At 53.5% G+C, this 6,420-nt stretch overlaps 1 protein-coding gene across 2 annotated transcripts in view; it reads left to right on the top strand.

Moving 5' to 3' along the window:
* Positions 1 to 4,565: 4,565 nt before the first annotated feature.
* CREB3L3 (cAMP responsive element binding protein 3 like 3) overlaps positions 4,566 to 6,420 on the top strand; it is a 10,111-nt gene continuing 8,256 nt past the window's right edge. For both annotated transcript variants that reach the window (XM_025196577.1, XM_014516859.2), the window contains exon 1: positions 4,566 to 4,739. The gene's annotated coding sequence lies outside the window, so the exon portion shown is untranslated. The remainder of the gene's footprint in view (positions 4,740 to 6,420) is intronic.

Here is a 6,420-nt window from a genome sequence, read left to right as displayed (position 1 = left end):
GGCGGGGCCGCAGGTGAGGGGCGGGGCCTGTTGACTCCCTCCCACAGCAGGGCCGTGACCCCAGTGGCCCCAGAGCCGGGCTGGGGGTGGAAGGCGTGCCCAAGTCCGCAGGGCAAATGCCTGTGCAAGAATACATCCCGTAATACTAATGATCCTGCCCTGGTCTGCCGGGCCCTGACCCATTTTATGCCCTTGCTCCATCCTTAGCCTGACCCAGGCTAACCCATCGCCGCCTTTTTTCTCCTAGGCATCGGGTCCGGCGACAAAGGGGGCGCGATGGTGCCATTTCACCGATCAAAGGGCACAGCCTCCATAAACGCGGGACAGTCGAATGAGCGGCGCTGGTGATTTCACCCAGCAAGCCTGATAACGGCGCTCTGGTACCAGCTCCAGCTGGTGCCCTGCCAGGATCTGCTCTTCAACGTGATCAAAACAAAAGAAGCCTCAGCCCAAACCAGACGTGCATTTCACTCCTTCCAGCAAACACGGCTGCATCCTCTTCTCAACCGCGGCCTCCGTATATAGAGATCGCCCTGTCTTGGAGACCGAAGCGGCTGGGCCCGTGGCAGCCAGCAGCACGGGGGGGCTGGCGGAGGCCTGCTTGGTCCATAACTACACCAAAATGATCTGCGGTTGGGTTCGGTGGACTTACTCTGCCGATTCACTGATCTATTGATTTACATCGGCAAAGTGGGAGGAGAATCAGGCCTCTTCTGTTTGCTCTTGAACTCTCCTCTTTATGGAGCCTCCCTTTTGGGGACCCGAGAAACTACAAGTATCCAGGTTGTAGCTGTATTGGTCTAAAGGAAAAAGCAGTCAGGATATCACCTCTACCATGAGCCCTGATTGAGAAGTTACTGTGAATTTGGCCCTCTAGAAATAGCATCAGAGACCTTTTACATTTCAGATCATTGGTAAAAAAAAATCTTGGTTTCATGTCTGGTTTGATCCAGAGGTTAGTTTTATTTCATAGACTTCAACGACATTAGGGCTGGAAGGGACCTCGCAAAATCATCAAGTCCAGCTCCCTGCCCCAGGGGCAGGAAGTCAGCAAGGGTCAAACGATCCCAGCAAGATAGGCGTCCAAATGTATCTCAGGAGTCCAGAGTAGGTGCTTGCACCGCCTCTGAAGGGAGACTATTTCAGGCCTTGGGGGCTTGGACAGTAAAGAAATTTAGATGCAGGTGTCTTTACAATGAAGCACCCAAGAACCTATTGTTCATAGATTTCATAGACATTAGGGCTGGAAGGGACCTCGCAAGATCATTGGATCCAGCCCCTTGCCCAAGTATTTATTATAAAATAACCCGGCTTATTTATTGAGGGGTGCATCCACTGGATAAATGAGGATCTGAGGAGTGCAGCCTCATCAGCCTCATTCGTCTGGTTTTCAGCCCATTGGGAAACCAGATGCCCTTTCTGCTGTGCTCGGGGACTCGGGGTGATGAAAATGGCAGAAACCCTTCTAAGATGCAGCTGCTTCTGGGCTGGACCTACAAGCTGCAGATCAGTGCACAACAACGCTATGCAACAGTGCAGGGCAGGATACCTGGAGGAATAGTGTCCACTAGAAATTTTTTCCCTGCCCCTCTCATTCTCTCAGCGTGACTGGAAGCACCTTGAATCACAACACTATGATCCATAATGAGATCTGTGCTTCTGAATATTATTGATCACATCTGCCCTACCAAGACACCTCAGCAATGCTGCTTAAACTCCCAGAGTCCTGGCCCAGCTTGCACTGGACTCTGCAGCGCATGGGACACTGGTTGTCCCCAAGCCCTGAGTAAGAGTTTGGAAAGGCTTCCTGCTGCTGTTCTGACCAAATCCCTGGGCTCGTGCACGCTATGGCAGCTGTTCTTTGCTAGGCTGCCTCCTACGGAGGGGGGAGATGAAGCATGAGATCTTTGCACCAGGTGTCCACGGGCTCCTAGCTGCGGCGGGGAGTTATAAACTACTTACTTCCCCCAGGACATTCCTCAGGGGAGAGCCCTGGTGCGTCAGAGCAGGAGCAGTCAGCACACAGGGGAACAAGGTTGAAGTCATTGTATTTTGTCCAGCCCCTTGTGCGCCTCCAGGTTCCCACCCGGTATCAGCTCCGATGCCGTCGCTTCAACCTTCCACCACAGCTTTCCATCACGGCGTCTTCCAAAGCATCTTGTCTCTGCAGGGCAGCTCTGGGGCAGATTGTCTGGCCTGAAGGGAACACCCCAAGCAACGCTCCCACTGCTGATCTTGGCTTCAGCTCCAGGACAGTCCAGAGCAAGGCTCTGAAGCAGGGAGAGCGATTCTGAAACAAGACAGTACAAGAAACTCCCCCCAAGTCTGCATCACCCCTGCCTAGCAGCCCCAAGAGGGCTGGGTTCACCGAAGCATGGGAATTCAGCCCCCAGTGGCACCCAAGCCCCTGCTGCTCCTTTGCGGCCCAGTCCTGCAAATCGCTCAGCATCTCCAGCGAGGCATCAAGCGGCTGCAGCTCCTGTGATACCTCACGAGCACTCAGCCTCCTGTGAGATCACACTGGCAACGCCCGGTCAGAGGGCATAGTGCACTAGAGGCATCCAGCAGACCTGGCATACGTGGCTGTGCCTCAGCTGCCCCTTGTACCACACCTGTATCACGAGGCTTCTCACTTCCTTGGGCTGCAAGATCATCCTACTGGGGGCCTGAGATCCACGCGGGGCTTCTTTTGGCTGGAGAGAGTGTCTGCTGCTTTTGCATGGTGGGAACTCTGCTCCCAAAGATGTTTCTATGTTTTATGTTGCTTCCTCCTAGCATGGGTCTGTTCTGGGAATCAAAGGGCTGGACTGGCCTGGGGAACTGCCTAGTGCTTTAATTACACTCCCAGCAGTGTAACTGCTTGGACTCTAGATTTATACTCACTGACTGATGCTTCTGATGCCTTCATGCTGTGTGATCTGATGGCGAGCAAAGAGAAGCACTGTGGCTGGAGCTTCTGGGGTCCGACTTAAAGGTATCTGTGTGTGGTCACCGGAAGTGCTTCTGGGCAGGCATCCTTGCCCCCATGTGCCAAGAAGGACAAGCTGGCCCTGGGCACTAATACCAAGTGGACAACACCTGCAATCTGCCAGTGCAATGCTGACCTGCTGCCTGCTGCAGCATGCTGCAACATCCCTTCCCCGCTCAGGAAGCTCATTCTGCAGCCCTATCTCTGCACCTGGGCGTCATTAATAAACCTAACCTCAGAGCACCCTGATGACCGGGGATTGTTATCTCCCCTTTACAAGCATGAGGCTGCAGCGCCCAGGGACTCGTCCAAGGTCACTCAGGAAGTGTGTGGCAATGCTAGAAAATTAACCTATGTTTCCTGTATGCAAGGCCATGCCTATACCCCCAAGCCCTCCTTCCTCTGCCCTGGCCCTAGCTTGCTGCTCTGGCCTTGAGGGCAAAGTATGGCACCCACCCTTCAGCTTAAGTCCTTGGCTGGCATAAACAAGCACAGCTCCATCCAAGCCCATGACATTTCACCAGTTTCTCCCCATGGAGGAGCTGACCCCAGGTACCTGGAGTCTCGGGTGGCAGCAACGGCCTTTTGATGGGCAGGCAGTTGCAACCACCTCTCTAATCCAGGCCATATCGCTCCAGGTCCCCCCAGGGTAATACCTGGACAGCTGCCTTTCCAGTGGCGTTAACCAGAGGTAGTCTATTCACACAAATCAGCCAGATGTAGAACTGAGCGCTCCAGCCCAGAGGGCTCTGTGAAGTTCTGCCCATGCGGACTGGCCTGTCTGATTTCCAGTGTACCCATCTCCTTATCCTCTGGGTGAGCTGGCATGTGTACTTGCAGAGAGAGCAGCCCTGGCACTGAAACAAGCCGTGGTGGAGCTCCGGGGTGGCTCTAGCCCGGACACAACACAGTCCAGTGGCTTGATTCTGCTTTCCGCTGTAAATCTGGATTAAAGCTGATGGAGAAGCAGCGAGAGGAGCAAGCAGATGGAGGCCCGAGGACTTGAGCTTCACCTATTCCAGTTGCTCGTGCAGGGTATAACCCAGGTTTAGTGGTGGGGAGGAGCGGGTCTCAAAGTGTTTCAAGAGGGTGGTTTCCACTGTCCTCATTCCCCAGGGGGAGACGCTGAGCTATGGAGGGTCCGTGCTTTGGACCAATGTGTCACGCAGCAAACAAGTGGTGGACCTGGGAGCAGACCCCAGGCGTCCGGGCTGCCTACACTGTGCTCTGACCTCAAGAGACTGGAAAGGGCACGTGTGTGTTGGGTAGGATGAGATGAGACAAAGAGTCCAAGGAAACATCTTCCGAGCAGCCGGGGATGTTTCAGATGCCTATAAAATGTGACGCACTGGTCTAAAAAAAGGGGAAATCGCCCCTAGAAGTGGGTGAGAGGTCATGGCAAGACTAACCAGGGGGACTTTGCACCCCTGGTCCAGCACCACCCCGGATTGGAGGAGAACAAAAACATTTGGGTAATAGTTACCCAGGTCAGGCCAGTCCTTACAGTGCGGGCTCCCCCTCCTTGGGCTGTCAATCACGGCGGATCCCCAATCAGAACCAGGAGGGTTTTGCAATCCTTGATGCTATTTCTGCTCAGTTGGAGTTTAAACTTTGTCACTGAGTGGAGGAAGCTTTGGGGAGAGGAGAGGAGAGGAGAGAGGAATTATCCCGAATCACTGGCACTTCTAGGGGTCCGGCAGGAACCCTTCCCCCCAGCTAGCAGGCTCCATCCTCAGACGCCCCTGTGCCTGGAGCTGGGCTGGAGACAAAGGTACGTCCCCGGGCTTATTTCTCCCAGAATTTGCCAGTTCGGGTCCGTTCCAAGCTGCGCTGTGCTTGGCTATCAGTGCAGCACAAACAACAGGACAAAGGTCGGGGTGCGCAGTGAGATAAGCCCCCCTGGCCAAGACGGGCTTAACAACAACCACTTGGTTAGATTTGTTTTTCCTTTAATATCCCATTAATGAGCTACCCTCACCCCAGGGGATTTCCTTTCCATTCCTTCTTCCAAATCTGCTATCAAATGGTATTTACAGGCACCATTATACGCTCTGACTCCAGAGTCGGTACCTATATATCTGTCTTCCAGTGTGTTGATTAAGGCCAGAATTTTCTCATGGGCTCCCAGGTTTTCCCAGAAGACTGGTTTTCTCAAGAGCTTGGCGTGCCTGGGTGACAAGCACTTATGGAAACCTGACACAGACAGGGACCGTGGAGGCTGCTTGGGATTTGGGATATGCCGCCTTAATGGAAGGGTCTTCGTGAAGGACCCATGTTGACCATCAGGTTTTGTAGTTGCAAAGCAGAGGTAGCAAGGAAATGGTGTTTTGGCTCCATGCAAAGGTTGGGTGAGAACAAGAGAAGTTTTGAGAGAAGTCGGATTAGAAAGAGAGAAATTTTTTCTTGCAAGGGTTTTGGACTTTGGTTGGAAAACCAAAAAAAAAATAAAAAAAGGAAAATCATGGCAAGGCCCAAACAAAAAATGAACAGTCCAAAATCCGGAGATCTAGGCCAACCCGGTCCAGCAAAAGTACCTCTTGGGGTTGTCTGATCAGTGATCGGTTGTGACACGTGGAAAAGGTTGGGGCGGGGGGGAGTTAACCAAACCCTCTTCAGGATTGTGCTGCTCCATTGTCTGATGGAACGAGCTGCGGGTTGTCCAGGCAATGGGTTGATCAACAACAAAAATGGCATCTGCTTCCCTGCAGACGCAAACGATTGCTCTTGCAGGAGTAAACTGGGTTCCATGTTGCTCCAGGCTGGTGTGAATGGAGAGCAGTTCTGCTGGAGTGCATGGGGCCGGGTGTTATCCCATTCATGCCTGTTTGGGGCTGTGGCAGCTCCGCTGTCTGCCATGAAATGACTCCTGACAACGGATTCAAGCAAGAGCAGAAGCTGCCTTGATGGCTGTGGATTTGCACTGGGCAATGCAAGCCAAATTGGGCCTGGATGTAACTGAGAGGAGTGGGAGTGGGTTTGGTTAAAAGTAGGTGTTGTGTGAGTTTAATGCTGGTTATGTCTCTCCCCCAAAAAGAGTCAAACCAGCCTTGGGCAGCTGGGGGGTCCCTGAAGGCATCTGGAGCATTCACACGCTGCCCTGGTCTGTATTCTAGGAGGAAGGGTCCTTTCCCCTCCAGTACCCAGTCACCCCTCAGATTAACCTCCCCTGCCCAGCAACTCAGCCTGATTCCTCCTCTGCCTGAGTCTGCTGTGGCAGGGTCCACAGGGCAGAGCTCTGCAGGCACTGGTGGTCCTAGGATGGTCATACAGGACCCAAGTCCTGGCACAAAATGGGCATTGGATGCTCCAGAGGGAATTGCACATGGCCTCTGAGTCCAGCCAGGCTCCCACCTTCCTGACACAAGAGGATGGTGTGTGCAGGACACATCTATCCAGCCCAGCCCTGGGCCCAGGACAGTGATAAGTGCCTCCTCTCCAGCTGTGGTGTCCCC

This window comes from Alligator sinensis, unplaced genomic scaffold (assembly GCF_000455745.1).
Source record: "Alligator sinensis unplaced genomic scaffold, ASM45574v1 scaffold1295_1, whole genome shotgun sequence".
NCBI classification, from domain to species: domain Eukaryota; kingdom Metazoa; phylum Chordata; order Crocodylia; family Alligatoridae; genus Alligator; species Alligator sinensis.
This window is presented reverse-complemented; position numbering and strand designations above follow the sequence as displayed.